General features: G+C 49.5%; 2 pseudogenes; one reads left to right on the plus strand and one right to left on the minus strand.

Annotated features, from left to right (window-relative positions):
- Nucleotides 1-6763: 6763 nt before the first annotated feature.
- On the minus strand, nucleotides 6764-7001 carry LOC139267613 (U2 spliceosomal RNA; annotated as a pseudogene).
- An 8079-nt stretch (nucleotides 7002-15080) lies between these two features.
- On the plus strand, nucleotides 15081-15259 carry LOC139267683 (U2 spliceosomal RNA; annotated as a pseudogene).
- The last annotated feature ends 1580 nt before the right edge of the window (nucleotides 15260-16839 follow it).

The following is a 16839-nucleotide window of genomic DNA, read 5'->3' on the forward strand; positions in this document are numbered from 1 at the left end:
CTCAAGCTCCTCTCCGACCTCCCGCTCCTCGCCAACCTCCGACCTCCCACTCCTCGCCAACCTCCGACCTCCCGCTCCTCGCCGACCTCCGACCTCCCGCTCCTCGCCAACCTCCGGACCTCCCGCTCCTCGCCGACCTCTGAACCTCAAGCTCCTCGCCGACCTCCCGCTCCTCGCCGACCTCTCGCTCCTCGCCGACCTCCGACCTCCCGCTCCTCGCCGACCTCCGACCTCACACTCCTCGCCGACCTCCGGATCTCCGACCTCAATCTCCTCTCCGACCTCCTGCTCCTCGCCAACCTCCGACCTCCCGCTCCTCGCCGACCTCCGAGCTCCCGCTCCTCGCCGACCTCCAACCTCCCGCTCCTCGCCGACCTCCAACCTCACGCTCCTCGCCGACCTCCGGATCTCCGACCTCCCGCTCCTCGCCGACCTCCGACCTCACACTCCTCGCCGACCTCCGGATCTCCGACCTCAATCTCCTCGCCGACCTCCGACCTCCCGCTCCTCGCCGACCTCCCGCTCCTCGCCGACCTCCGAGCTCCCGCTCCTCGCCGACCTCCAACCTCCCGCTCCTCGCCGACCTCCGACCTCACGCTCCTCGCTGACCTCCGGATCTCCGACCTCACGCTCCTCGCCGACCTCCGACCTCACACTCCTCTCCGACCTCCGGATCTCCGCCCTCAAGCTCCTCGACGACCTCCGACTTCCCGCTCCTCGCCGGCCTCTGGACCTCCCACTCCTCGCCGACCTCCGACCTCCCGCTCCTCGCCAACCTCCGACCTCCCACTCCTCGCCGACCTCTGGATCTCCGACCACCCGCTCCTCGCCGACCTCTGACCTCCCACTTCTCGCCGACCTCTGCGCCTCACGCTGATGAGTGCGTTACTCCCTTGCGTCCCACTGATTTTGAATTCGGCTCCGAACTGCATTTCCGACCTCTGCCCGCTCACAGCCCTCGTCCGGGCAGGTAAGTGTTTGGCTGTTTGATTGATAAGTATCTCTCTTTCTCTTTTAAAATCAGATAAGTTTAATTAAAGGGATGTCTGGGCAGCTCAATCCTGTGGATGGCACATCCTGCGGCATGTGTGAAGTGTTATGTATGTAACCCAAGGCAACCTGTATCATACTGCCACCAGAGAGCCTACCTGTTGGAGTCCCAAGGGATCCCAGCATCCCTTGGGAGCACTGTATATAAGGCCTCCCATGCTGTGCCAGCACTCTGGAGTTTAAATAAAAGAGCTAAGGTCACACTTACTCACTGTCTACAGTACTCAGTTGCATTACTTTATTATGAGCGTAACAATTGGCGACGAGATAGCGAACAACCACGCGAAAATGCAAAGAACTGTTGGTATCCTGGAGAAATTCTCACAAGAGGATGATTGGGAGGCCTTCGTGGAGAGACTCGACCAATACTTCGTGGCCAACGAGCTGGAAAGGGACAAGAACGCTGCCAAACGAAGGGCGATCCTCCTTACCGCCTGGGGCAACAACTTATGTCCTCATGAAGAATCTTCTAGCTCCGGTGAAATCAACAACCAAATTCTATGAAGAACTGTGTACGCTGGTCCGGGAGGCACCTAAATCCGAAGGAAAGTGTTTTGATGGCAAGGTGTCGATCCTACACTTGTCAACGGTCTGAAGGCCAGGAAGTGGCGAGCTACGTCGCCGAACTCAGGCGCCTTGCAGTACATTGCGAATCCGATGGATTCCTGGAGCAAATGTTAAGAGACCATTTTGTGCTTGGCATTGGCCATGAGGGTATCCTTCGCAAACTATTGACTGTTGAAACACCGAATCTGAGCAAAGCCATAACGATGGCCCAGACATTTATGTCTGCCAGCGATAACACCAAACAAATTTCGCAGCATAAAGAGGTTTCGACTAGTACTGTACACAAAGTAACGTCGTTTTCAGGCAGGAATGCACATGGCAGAACGTACACGCCGGCAGCTGCATGACCTCAGATGACCCAGAGTCTGCCATCAATCGTTAATGCGAGGCAGTTAACACCTTGTTGGCGCTGCGGAGGTGATCATCGAGCCCATCAATGCCGCTTCAAACACTATGCGTGCAAAGGCTGTGGAACAATGGGACACCTCCAGCGAATATGCAGACAAGCTGCAAACCCTGCAAACTACCATGTTGCAGAGGAAGATCGATCCATGGTGGATCAGGCTGAACCAGAGACTCGAACTGAGGAGGCGTAAGTGTATGGGGTACATACCTTTACCACGAAATGTCCACCGATAATGTTAAAAGTTGAACAGAACGGAATCCCAGTATCCTTGGAACTGGACACGGGTGCAAGTCAGTCTATCATGAGCAAAAAGGCCTTCGACAGGCTGTGGTGCAACAAGGCACACTGGCCCAAACTCAGCCCCATTCATACCAAGCTAGGAACTTACACTAAAGAGCTGATTCCTGTTATGTATGTAAACCTGTAAATACCATGTCTAACCACCAGAGAGCTTATACCCTGGAGTCCCGAAGGATCCCACAATCCCTTGGGAACACCTGTATATAAGAAGGCCTCAGGCTGGAGAGGCACTCTGAGATCTGTAATAAAGGACTACGGTCACACCTTACTTTGAGCTCGCAGTGTCTAGTCTGACTCTTTATTCAAGACTTAACAATTCCTGTTATTAGCAGCGCAGAAGAAAAAGTCTCCTATGATGGAGCAGTGCACGAACTCCCACTATGGATTGTACCAGGAGATGGCCCCACACTGTTCGGCAGAAGCTGGCTGGGAAAAATCCGCTGGAACTGGGACAACATCCGAGTGCTCTCGTCTGTCGACGACGCTTCATGTGACCAGGTTCTGAGCAAATTCCCGTTGTTGTTTGAACCAGGCATTGGAAGTTTCTCGGGGGCGAAGGTGCAGATCCACTTGGTTCCCGGTACATGACCCATCCACCACAAGGCACGGGCGGTGCCATACATGATGCGAGAGAAAGTGGAAATTGAGCTGGACAGGCTGCAGCGAGAAGGCATCATCGCGCCGGTGGAATTCAACGAGTGGGCCAGTCTGATTGTTCCGGTTCTCAAAGGCGATGGCACGGTCAGAATTTGTGGGGACTATAAAGTAACGATTAACCGTTTTTTGCTACAGGACCTGTATCTGCTACCCAAGGCAGACGACCTATTTGCGACCCTGGCTGGAGGAAAGACGTTCACCAAGTTGGGCCTGACCTCGGCCTACATGATGCAGGAGCTGAAGGAATCGTCGAATGGCCTCACCTGCATCAACACGCACAAAGGTCTGTTCATCTACAATAGATGCCCGTTTGGGATTCGATCGATCGCGGCAATTTTCCAAAGGAACATGGAGAGCCTGCTAAAGTCGGTTCCACGCACCGTGGTCACAGGTCGGGACACCATCGAACACTTGAATCTGGAAGAGGTTCTAAGACGGCTAGATCGCGTGGGACTGGGGTTGAAAAGCTCGAAGTGTGTGTTCCTGTCGCCAGAGATCGAGTTCTTAGGGAGAAGAATCATGGCAGACGGCATCAGACCTACCGACGCCAAGACGGAGGCCATCAAGAATGCGTCGAGACCACAGAACGTGGCGGAGCTACACTCGTTCCTGGGACTCCTCAACTATTTTGGTTATTTTCTACATGGGTTAAGCACCTTGCTAGAACCATTACATGTACTACTACGCAAGGGAGACGACTGGGTTTGGGGGAAATCACAAGAGGCTGCTTTTGAGAAAGCCAGAAATCAGTTATGTACCAACAAATTGCTTGTTCTGTATAACCCATGTAAATGTTTAGTGCTAGCTTGCGATGCGTCTTCATATGGGGTCAGGTGTGTGTTACAACAAGCTAATGAATCGGGAACATTGCAACCGATCGCCTATGCGAACAGGAGTTTGTCCAAGGCTGAAAGGACCTACAGCATGATTGAAAAAGAAGCTCTGGCGTGCGCTTACGGGGTGAAATAAATGCACCAGTATCTGTTTGGTCTCAAGTTTGAGCTAGAAACTGACCATAAGCCGCTCATATCGCTATTCTCAGAGAGCAATGGGATTAACACCAATGCCTCTGCCTGCATCCAAAGATAGGCGCTCACGCTGTCTGCATACAACTATGTAATCCTCCACAGACCAGGTACAGAGAACTGCACTGATACTCTCAGTCGGCTACCATTGCCCATCACCGGGGTGGGAATGGCACAGCCTGCAGACTTGCTCATGGTGATGGATGCATTCGAAAACGAAAAGTCACCCATTACGGCCCACCAGATCAGGACCTGGACTAGCCAGGATCCTTTACTGTCCCTTGTAAAAAGACTATGTCCTCCATGGGAGCTGGTCCAGCGTCCCAGCGGAGATGCATGAAGAGATTAAGCCGTTCCAGCGGCGCAAAGACGAAATGCCCATACAGGCGGACTGTCTTTTGTGGGGTAATCGCATGGTTTTGCCTAAGAAAGGCAGGGAAACGTTCATATGCGACCACCCAGGCATAGTAATGATGAAAGCTATAGCGAGATCCCATGTGTGGTGGCCCGACATTGAATCAGACTTAGAGTCATGTGTGCACCAATGCAACACTTGCTCTCAACTGAGCAATGCACCCAGAGAGGCACCGCTAAGTTTGTGGTCATGGCCCTCCAAACCGTGGTCTAGGATCCACGTTGACTTTGCGGACACATTTCTAGGCAAAATGTTTTTGGTTGTTGTGGATGCTTATTCAAAATGGATTGAATGTATAATAATGTCTACAAGCACGTCCACTGCCACCATCGAAAGCCTACGAACCATGTTTGTCACGCACGACCTGCCTGATGTCCTTGTCAGCGACAATGGGCAGTGCTTCACCAGTGCTGAATTCAAGGAATTCATGACCCGCAATGGGATCCAGCACGTCACATCTGCCCCGTTCAAGCCCGCATTCAATGGCCAGGCAGAACGGGCAGTTCAAACCATCAAGCAAAGCTTGAAACGTGTGTCGGAAGGCTCCCTGCAGACCTGCTTGTCCCGAGTGCTGCTCAGCTACCGCACCAGACCCCACTCGCTCACCGGGGTTTCTCCAGCCGAGCTGCTCATTGAAAAGGGTGCTCAAAACAAGGCTCTCTTTCATTCACCCTGATCTCCATGATCACGTCAAGGGCAGATGGCATCCACAAAGCATGTACCATGATCGCGCAAATTTGTCACGGGATATTGAAGTCAATGACCCTGTATTTGTACTCAACTATGGACATGGTCCCAAATGGCTTGCTGGCATGTCATAACCAAAGAAGGGGGTAGGGTGTTTCAGGTCAAACTCGCAAATGGACTACCTTACAGAAAACATTTGGACCAAACCAAACTGCGATTCACAGACTGCCACGAGCAACCTGAAGAGGACACTACCAACTTCGACCCTCCAACACACACACAAGTGGCAACCGAACTCATCATCCCCAGCAGCCCAGCGAAGGCCCAACCAACTCACCTGCACCTGCATTTGTACCGAGACGATTGACTAGGGAGTAAAGTCCCCAAATCGTCTCGCCCTGTAAATAAGTGTACTATTGACTTTGGGAGGGAATGATGTTATGTATGCAACTCTATGTAACCAGTATCCCTTGGGAGCACTATATAAGCAGGCCTCCCATGCTGTACCAACACTCTGGAGTTAGAATAAAGAGACTAAAGTTACACTTGCTCACATCCACAGTACTCAGTTATACTGCTTTATTCAAGACATAACAGTCACCTTGCAACCGCGTCTCTGTAATGGCTATCAGATCATACCCATTTATTTCTATTCGTGCCGTCAACTCATCGATCTTGTTACGAATGCTGCGTGCATTCAGATAAAGAGCTTTTAATTTTGTCTTTTTACCATTTTCCCTACTCTGACCCCACTTTCTGATACACTCATGTTTATACACTCTGTCCCTTCCTGTTACACTCTGGTTATCATTACCCCGATCGCTGCCCTGCTCTATTGCCTTCTCCTTCCTCTTTGATTTTTTAAATTTCTGCTCACCTGAACCCTATCCCCCATTATTTAGTTTAAAGCCCTATCTACAGCCCTAATTATTTTATTTGCCATGACACTGGTCCCAGCATGATTCAAGTGAAGCCCGTCCCATCGGAACAGCTCCCTCTTATCCCAGTACTGGTGCCAGTGCCCCATGAACCAAAACCCATTTCTCCCACACCAGTCTTTGAGCCACATGTTCACCTCTCTGGTCTTATTTACTCTATGCAAATTTGCTCTTGGCTCAGGTAGTAATCCAGAGAGTATGACCTTTGTGGTTCTGCTTTTTAATTTAGTCCCTAGCTGCTCATACTACCTCAGCAGAACCTCCTTCTTTGTCCGACCTATGTCGTTCGTACCCATGTGGACCACGACAACTGGATCTTTCCCCTCCCAATCCAAGTTCTGCTCCAGTCCAGAGGAGATAACCTTAGCCCTGGGACCGGGCAGGCAACACAGCCTTCGGGACTCACGCTCTCAGCTGCAGAGAACTGTATCTATCCCCCTAACTATCATCCTCATAGGCAGTCCCTCGGAATTGAGGAAGACTTGCTTCCACTCCTGAAGTGAGTTCTTTAGTGGCTGAACAGTCTAATATGAGAGCCACAGACTCTGTCACAGGTGGGGCAGACAGTCGCCAAGGGAAGGGGAGGGTGGGTCTGTTTTTTTTTTTACATTTTTCGTTGCCAATCTTTCCAATTCTTTGTCAAATCACAAACGCCAGAGGTCACCTTGCACACATCAAGGATCACTCTGCGCCAATGCTCTTAGCCAAAAGGGCCGAGAGCCACTGCACCGTTCCTGGAAGTACTGCAATACCAGGTTTGTGCCATGGAGGTGGATGGGTCAGGCCCCCCACACACCTCCGTGGAGGTGGATGGGTCAATCCACCCCACCCACCTCCTATTTCCAAAAAGCATAGGAGAACCACCTTCCTGATCCAGGGAGAACCACTTTGGGGTCATGGTTACTCCCCTGTCAGGTCAGTTACGCATGATCTTAGCCAAAAGGCCGAGATTGTTTGCCGCACGCTCCTTCCGCTGCCTGTGCTTGACCTCTTTACGCTCTCGGCGATGAGACTCAAGGTGCTCGGCACCCTCCCGGATACACATTCTCCACTTAGGGCGGTCTTTGGCCAGGGACTCCCAGGTGTCAGTGAGGATGTCACACTTTACCAGGGAGGCTTTGAGGGCGTCCTTGTAACGTTTCCGCTACCCACCTTTGGCTCATTTGCCGTGAAGGAGCTCCGCATAAAGCACTTACTTTGGGAGTCTTGTGCCTGGCATGCGAACTATGTGGCCTGCCCAGCGAAGCTGATCGAGTGTGGTCAGTGCTTCAATACTGGGGATGTTAGCCTGGGCGAGGACACTGATGTTGGTGCACCTGTCCTCCCAGGGGATTTGCAGGATCTTGCAGAGACATCGTTGGTGATAAATCTCCAGCAACTTGAGGTGTCTTCTGTACATCGTCCATGCCTCTGAGCTATACAGGAGGGTGGATATTACTACAGCCCTGTAGACTATGAGCTTGCTGGTAGATTTGAGGGCCAAGTCTTCAAACACTCTTTTCCTCAGGCGGCCGAAGGCTGCACTGATGCACTGGAGACGGTGTTGAATCTCCTCATCAATGTCTGCTTTGGTTGATAAGAGGCTCCCGAGGTATGGGAAATGGTCCACGTTGTCCAGGGCCGCGCCGTGGATCTTGATGACTGGGGGGCAGTGCTGTGCAACGAGGACAGGCTGGTGGAGGATCTTTGTCTTACGGATGTTTAACGTAAGGCCCATGCTTTCATATGCCTTGGTGAATACACCGACTATATCCTGGAGTTCAGTCTCAGAATGTGTGCAGACGCAGACATCGTCCGCGTACTGTAGCTCAACAACAGAAGTTGGGGTGGTCTTGGACCTGGCCTGGAGGCGGTGTAACTATACTGTCCCTACGACTACAACATTTCCTTTTACTTCCCCCAACTTGAATGGCCACCTGTACCACGGTGCTGCTGTCAGTTTACTCATCCTCCCTTCTCTTCTGCTCTTGTCCACACAGGGAGTAAGAACCAAGAGCAAGGGCTGAGGCTCCTCCATCACTACATCCTGGGTCCCCATACCTGCCTCACTGATAGTCACACCCTCCTGTCCCTGACCACAGACCAAAATTGAATTATTTACCCTAAGGGATGTGACTGCCTCCTAGAACGCAGCGTCCAGGTAACTCTCCCCCTCCCTGATGTATCGCTGTGTCTGAAGCTCGGACTGCAGCTCATCAACACGGAGCCGAAGTTCCTCGTGCAGCCAACACTTACTGCAGATGTGGTCGCAGTGGACCTCAATGGTGTCCACCATCTCCCACATGCTGCAGCAGCAACACATCGCTTCCCTTGCCATCTCTAATGCATTATATTTAATTAATTAAGTTTTTTAATCCCGGCTCTTAATTTAAACCTCTGCCCAAGAAAAAGAGAGAAATACTGACCAACCAATCACTTCCCTGCCTTCCTATGATGTCACACTTTGATTCTTTTTACGTCTTACCCTCCGGTGCTGCTCCGGTTTCTCATGCTCCTTTTGTCGTTGCTGTAACAAGACTGTATGGATAATGACCCTGAGAAGTAACCTTGTGGAAATAAGAAATCAAATATAATGGCCCGCTTCCCGCGGGCAATTGCCTCCGACTTGAAACATTTCCCCCAAAGTACCTGGTGGTCCGGGAGGAACGTGGGATTTCGGTGGGGAGGCCTTCTCTTCCCGCGCTGCGAAGCGCGCTCCCGTCCTCCAGGTTCCCACGGAGATGGTGCAGTCACATGTGACTGCTCAGCCAATCAGGTCCAGTATTCCACACCTTTCTCATTCATAGCAATGGGAACTCCGTATCGACCGATTCTCATTGCTATTAATTGAGAAAAAAAAACACACTAAACACCATAATGAAAATTCATTGAAATTAAAGTTAATAAATGCCTTAGAAAAAAACAATATTTTTCAGATTTTTAAAAAAGTTTTGTAATTCGGGTTAAAAATTAACTTACCTTAGTGGGCAGAGTTTTTTAACAATAAAATGTGTTTATTTAATTTAATTTAATTACATTTGTGTATGTTTTTAAACACTTATGCCTGTAAAAGTAGGCTATGCAGCTGCTTTTATCAGGCGCAAGAATTTTGAGGACATTTGCTGGGCAAGGTATGGGTAAATCCCGCAATCTTGCCCTTGCAAATGTCTTCGCTCCCGAGATGCGGATCATCTGTCAAGCTCCATAGACCGGAAAAGCTGGATTTCAACGCATGCGCATTGTGCGCTGAAAACCGGCTTTTCCGATGCCCTCCTGGGTCCGTAGAAACTTCGTACGGAACCGGGGAGGCCACGATTTCTGGGCCATCAAAAACAAAAATGATGAAACCACCAATCTATTTTGACTCGGATTTCAGAATAAAATTAGATTGTTCCATACTTTTAATTATCTGCCATTTTTGGAAAAAAATACGTTTGTGTGGACAAAGCAAACATTTTGTTCGAGATGATATAATGTTTCTCCAGATATTGTCTTGGTGTTTGGACAGCCTGTGTTTCTTTTACTGCCCCTCTGAGGAACACATCGTCACACTGAACTCCATGGACACAATGACTGAAATGGCCAATAAAGTACATTTGGAGTGTAGTCACTGTTGTAATGTAGGAAACACGGCAGCTGATTTGCACACAGCAAGCTCCCATAAACAGCAATGTGACAATGACCAGATAATCTGTTTTTTTGTTATTGAGGGATAAATATTGGCCAGGACACTGGGGAAAACTCCTCCGCTCCTTCAAAATAGTGCCATGGATCTTTTACGTCCACTTAGAGACAGACGGGGCCTCAGGTTAACGTCTCATCTGAAAGATAGCACCTCCGACAGTGCAGCACTCCCTCAGCACTGCACTGGAGTGTTAGCCTAGATTTTTTTTTTGTGCTCAAGTCCCTGGAGTGAGACTTGAACCGACAACCTTCTGACTCAGACGCAAATGTGCTAACCACTGAGCCACAAGTGACACTACGTGTTAACCTCTTGGACACTCCTGTGAGCAATACGGAGGAGGAAGACCATCGGGACATTAAAATAAAATTGTTTCTTCTTTTTTTTTTAATGCTTTCATTTATTAGTTTCAAAAATATTAGCGATGGGGACAAAAGATAACAGTCAGAAATCATCCAATGAGTTAACAAAAAGTCTGTTTGCTTTCCGATTGGCCATGGTGGGAGCGTGGGGGAGGGGCGGTTGGAAGTCATGCAACTCTACTCAGAACTTAGAATAGAAAATGCTGGAAATACACAGGAGCATCTTAAGGAGAAAGTTCAGAATCATAGAAATTTACAGCACGGAAGGAGGCCATTTCGTCCCATCGTGTCCGCGCCGGCTGACAAAGAGCTATCTAGCCAAATCCCACTTTCCAGCTCTTGGTCCGTAGCCCTGCAGGTTACGGCACTTCAAGTGCACATCCAAGTACGTTTTAAATCTGGTGAGGGTTTCTGCCTCTACCACCCTTTCAGGCCGTGACTTCCAGACCCCCACCAACCTCTGGGTGAAGAAACTTCTGAACTTGCCTCGAAACCTCCCCCCAATTACTTTAAATCTATGCCTCCTGGTTGTTGACCCCTCTGCTAAGGGAAATAAGTTCATCCTATCCACTCTATTTAGGCTCCTCATAATTTTATACACCTCAATAAGATCCCCCCGGCCTCCTCTGTTTCAAGGAAAACAAACCCAGCTTATCCAATCTTTCCTCATAGCTAAAGTTCTCCAGTCCAGGCAACACCCTCATAAATCTCCTCTGTACCCTCTCTAGTGCAATCACATCTTTCCTGTAATGTGGTGACCAGAACTGCACGCAGTACTCTAGCTGTGGTCTAACTAGTTCTAGCATAATCTCTCTGCTTTTTTTTTAATTTCAAAATATACTTTATTCATATAAAAATGTGCACAATACATTCGAAAACAGTTCAGTACATTTGGATGCGGTCAGCCATCCCATACACTACATTTGGATGCTGACCACAGTTCCGTTCAATACATTTCTTTACTTTACATTTCAAGGTACGATTCATACAATCCAGGAAACATTGTGGTACATTCATCAAGTTACATTACATGTGTCACCATACAGTACACAGTGAGGGTACAGTTACATTTCTTTCCAACATGCATTACGCAACAGAACTTGCATTATACATGGCACTACACAGGTGTTTGCTGATCATGGTGCTCTATGTATACAAAAGGTTTACCATTGCAGCCCGAGGGGAGTTTTATACTGATACCAGCCCCTAGGTTTACCGTGGCGGAAGGGCTTAAACTGTGGCCCTTCCCCACCGTGCCTTTGCGGCGACTGCACCAATTTTAAGTGCGTCCCTCAGCCCGTAGTCCTGGATCTTGGATTGCGCCAGTCTGCAATACGCAGACGTGGACATCTCCTTGCTCTGGAAGACCAGCAAGTTTCAGCAAGACCAAAGAGTGTCTTTGACCGAGTTGATGGCCCTCCAGCAGCAGGTGATGTCTGTCTCGGTGTGTGTCCCTGGGAACAGCCCGTAGAGCACAGAGTCCTGTGTTACGGAGCTGCTTGGGATGAACCTCGACAGCAACCACTGCATCTCTTTCCAGACCAGCCTTGCAAAGAGGCAGTCCTGAAGGAAATGGGTGACAGTCTCATCCGCCCCGCAGCCGACTCGGGGGCACCGTGCCGTGCTGCTGAGACGTCGGCTGTGCAAGAACGCTCTGACGGGTAGGGCCCTCCTCACCGCCAACCAAGCTACATCTTGGTGCTTCTGTGAAAGTTCTGCCGATGAGACATTCTGCCAAACGAGTTCGACAGTCTACTTGGGGAACCACCCGACAGGATCCACCCTCTCCTTTCGTAGGGCGTCCAGGACGTTGCGTGCTGACCACTGTTTTGTGGCTTTGTGGTCAAAGGGTTTTTTTGTGAAAACTTTACCACGAAGGACAGGTGGACAGGCATGGTCCAGCTGGTGAGGCTGCTTCACGGCAGCGTGGCCAGGCCCATCCTTCGCAACACCGGGGATAGGTAGAACCTCAGCACGTGGTGACACTTTCAGCTTGATGCAGCCGCTCACAAAGATGGCCATCAGGATGAGGGCCATGTTCGGAACATCCTTTCCTCCACTGTCCAGAGATTTGTACATCGTGTCTCTGCGGACACGGTCCAGACAAAGTGGAAGACGGCCCGGGTGACTGCCGCGGCACAGGAGCGTGAGATGGGTCAGACCTGCGCCACGTATAACAACACGGAGAGCACCTCACTCCTGATGACCAGGTTCTTTCCTGCCATGGAGAGGAAACACAGCTTCCACCATCCCAGTTTTTGCTTCACTTTGGCGATACGCTCTAGCATAACCTCTCTGCTCTTATATTCTATGCCTCGGCTAATAAAGGCAAGTAATCCATATGCCTTCTTAACCACCTTATCTCCCTGTCCTGCTGCCTTCAGGGATCTGTGGACCTGCACTCCAAGGTCCCTTTGTTCCTCTACACTTTTAAGTGGCGTACCATTTAATGTGTATTCCCTTACCTTGTTAGCCCTCCCGAAATGCATTACCTCACACTTCTCTGGATTGAATTCCATTTGTCACTGTTCTGCCCACCTGACCAGTTGATTGATATCTTCCTGAAGTCTACAGCTTTCTTCTTCATTATCAACCACACGGCCGATTTTTGTAACAGCTGCAAACTTGTCAATAATGCCTCCTACATTAGAGTCTAATGGGCCGAAATGAGCCCCGCCCCAAACGGGGCACACCTACCATTCTTTAAAGTCTTTGGGGCAGAGAATCCAGAGAAATTCAGGACTTGGAATAATGTTTTCGGTTAAAGGGGAGGGCCGCTGCGAACTCTGCAGCCACTTTAGTGGCAAGCTGTGGGCCAGCAGGGAGGGTTTTGGCTGGGCCATCCTTTAAGGGTGGACAGCTTCCTGCTCCTGTGGGGCAATTTTCCGCGCGGCTCGGAAAGTGGGTCGCCGCCGGTAAGGGGTTGGCACGTGTCGGACGCAGTGGGGAGACGGGTGGTGCGGTAACCCGCTCCCGCCACTTGCGGAAGGGGGCAATTTGGGACGTGTCGGCCCATCCGTCTGCCCCCAGTCGGAAAGGCCTCTCCGCTCCATTCCCGCCTCTTAGATTGGAGCTTATGGAGGGGGCCAATTTTGGGCCGTAAATCATTGATATGTACCACAAAGAGCAAGGGACCCAGTACTGAGCCCTGCAAACCCCACTGGACACAGCCTTCCAGTCACAAAAACACACATTGACCATTACCCTTTGCTTCCTGCCTCTGAGCCAATTTTGGATCCAACTTGCCACTTTGCCCTGGATCCTATGGGCTTTTACTTTTGTGACCAACCTGCCATCAGGTGAATGTTTTGGGTGCAGACCTTCCATCAGATGCCGCCCCCATCAAATAACCCAGTGTCTGGGATCACACCTGAGGACTGGTCACCTGTATGAGCCCCTCAAGGGTGACTGGTGCTCATGGGATTATACTGCATCAGTCAGAGAGTCGGCTGGGGTGTGGACGAGACTGTCATCCATCTCCTTCAGGATTGCGCCTTTGCAAGGCAGGTCTGAAAGGAGATGCAGTGGTTGCTGCTGAGGTTCATCCCGAGCAGCTCTGTAACACAGGACTCTGTGCTCTACGAACTGTTCCCAAGGACGCACATTGAGACAGACATCATCTGCTGCTGGAGGGTCATCAACTCGGTGAAAGACGCACTTTGGTCTTCCCGAAACTTGCTGGTCTTCCAGAACAAGGAGATGTCCACGACCGAGTGTTGCAGACTGGCGCAATCCAAGGCCCAGGAGTACGTGCTGAGGGATGCACTAAAGGTTGGTGCAGTCGCTGCAAAGGCCCACAGTGTAAGCCCCTTCCGCCTTTGTACACCAAGGGGCTGGGATCAGTAATTAAACCCCTCCTCGGGTTGTAGGTGGACCCTGAAAAATGTGAATGTAAATGGACATGCTGTGTATTCGATAAAATGAATATCATATGTATTGAACTGTATTGTATTTCTGTATTGAACTGTATTGTATGCAATGTGTTGTAAACGGCTGTCTTTCTCTTTTCGCTTCATTGCTTTATCCGACGAATTACGCACACGCACTCAGTTATAGTAAAGGCAGGATCGGGTCTTTTATTTAGACATTCATACTAAACAAACTCTCTGCTTGCAAAGGCAGCTCTCCTTTCGAGATTCCAGTGTCACTGGTGTCCATGTGTGTATGTGACAAAAGCCAGATCCATCTCTTATACCAAAAAAGCCTTTGAACTCTTATTTCTTTGCATTTAGACAATCACAGCTAACTGCTTTCTGAATTACTTTACACAAAGCAGATTACTTAACATACAGATGTCATCAAATAGTAACAAGGTACTCAAATGCAGACAATGTCATGAATTCACATAGTAACAAGTTACACCCAAATACTTGACATCGTCTAACAGTCTCTTTCCAATCTTGAATCTTCTAACTTTTAACCCTTTCGATATTTCCAGCCTGCAGCCGAAGCAAAGCGTTCAGAAATGTGGGCTTGTGCTCCTACACACCCCACTTCTTCTCTTTGCCTCCCTGCAGGCCTTATCTGGGTAACATTTTCCAAAGTTGTGCGAACGCTCTCACTATCTGCAGTGTGATGGTTAATGTCCACGATTGCTTGATTCAAACTCTGTAGCTGTTGAAATCTTGTACTCCATTTCCGCATTTCCTTATTCCAAATAGCAGTAGGGTTGCTGCAGATCCCGATTCTAAGAATGCCATTTTAAAGTCCATTGGTCTGTGATCACCATATCCATTTTCACTTAAAAGTCGACTCTCAATTTTTGATGTTTTCGACTGAATTCCATGCTGTTTACATTCAGAAATGTAAACTCGCAATCGGTGTCTTCGACCAAGTCTGTTGCCCTCGGCACAGGTTTTAACAATTTTCTCTGCCTTATGAGAGAAGTGTAACAACATCGAGTAAAGGATGACGGAAATGCTGATTAGTCAGTCGAGAGACACAGTCCTTCTCTCAGTTCACCCTTTGGAACTGCTGGGAAAAAAAAAATAAAAAAATAAAAAACTGCTGTAAGTACTTCGTGGCCTTTTGGCTAAGATCAAGTGTAGTATCTGTTCTTATCAGTTTAATGTCCCCTCTGGGGACCTGATATTAAATTGTTTTTTGGACAGGGAGCTGGAACAGGGGCTTGCCCCGTCCATTCCATGCACCGACCTGGTATTGCAGTGTTTCCAGGAACGGTGCAACTTCGCCTCTCGGCCTTTTGGCTAAGATCAAATATATTAGCGCAAAGTTATCTTTGGCGTTAGAGTTGATCTGGAAAGAAATTGGATATAAAAAAAAACTGCTGTAATTTCCTCTCTTGACATTTGCAATGCTCCAACTTCTATTTCGCATCCTTTAAGATCATGTTTGGAACGCCCACATTTGAGTTTCTCACTGAACATCTCATCAGTTCTGAGACAGCCCATTCCTGCAGGAACTTTAAATGCTTCTGAGCAAGCTTCAAGCTTCTCCCACTGCTTTCATCTCTGACTGTTCAGTAACTGCTCCTCGTGAATCTGGGGTGTTGGGGTACTGTCTCTGAAGAGGGGATTCCCCTTCCTCCAGGAGCACCGCAACCTTCATTTGTCCCGGCAGACCCTGTGTCAACTACCCACTGCCCTTCCACACAAGCCCCGATAAGGGTATGGCCATCCCTATCCTGAAGTAAGGGTCCGAAAGAAACGACGTGTGTAGTTGAGGCGCGGCATCCCTATAGGGATCCTCCCTCACCTGTGGAATCTACCCCCGACCTCAGCAACTGAACCCAGGTATCATTCCTGTCTGTGACTCCAGCTTCTCTTTCCTGATTCTTCAACTTTTCTTTGAACTTTTCCAATTCTTTAGCCAGTCTATCCCTGTCCTCTATCAACTGACGGGTCGGGTTCTAGGCACCACCTGGTCCTGCTCCTTTTATGTGACTCCTCGCGGGATTCATCCACTCAGGCCCTTCTGCCTTCCATTGCTGTAACCCCTGTCTCACTTCCATGACTGGGATACCCGCAGGTCTCTGATACAAGCTTTCTACCCTTGCCAACCATTTATCAAAACTATCGTCCCCACCCCAGGCATCTACTTCCAGAACTACTGAAGGGATAGGAGAGTCAAAATTATCTCTCTATGTGCACCATCCCCGTAATGACTGACATCAATCCAATTACTTCCCAAACTTTTACACAACTGGAATATACGTTCCCCTGCTTCCCTGGTCCTTCCCCTGGTAATAATGCAAGCCGCTTTATTAACTGTGGCCCTGAGTGAGCAGCAAAGATTGCAGCTATTATTCTACCAAGCGGGGACCTGGAAATTGTTTCAAAACCTACTACCTTTCCCCGGTGATTCCCTAAAGCTCGTAGAACCATGTGAACCCTCGGTTTCTCTGATATGTTCCCTGACTGCCACCATCCCGGAATATTACACCACCACTGGACAAACTTATTAAGATCCTGAAGAGGTGCGGGTCCCACTTCACTAAGGATAGCTCTCATGTCCTGTAACTTTACCCCTCCTCGCTCATACCAGGAATCCCCAAAACCACTTAAGGTCGTGTTCCCTTCACGAGCTCCATAGGGAGTAGAGGAATCATGATCTTGCTCTCGCCTTGTCTGCCCGAACGTGCTTCTCTCACTCTCCGCATTACCGGAAGGTCGTGTGGAATGTTGTGGAGTGTAAAGCATCTGAGGAACCAAAGAGGCATCTAACTGCTCTGCCTCCATACCTAACATTACCATGCCAACCACACGGGTTCGAGGCTCCTAAGTTGGAGGAGGCAAAGGAGCTGCAGATGGG

The sequence above is a fragment of the Pristiophorus japonicus genome, chromosome 7, assembly GCF_044704955.1.
Source record: "Pristiophorus japonicus isolate sPriJap1 chromosome 7, sPriJap1.hap1, whole genome shotgun sequence".
In the NCBI taxonomy this organism is placed as follows: Eukaryota; Metazoa; Chordata; class Chondrichthyes; family Pristiophoridae; genus Pristiophorus; species Pristiophorus japonicus.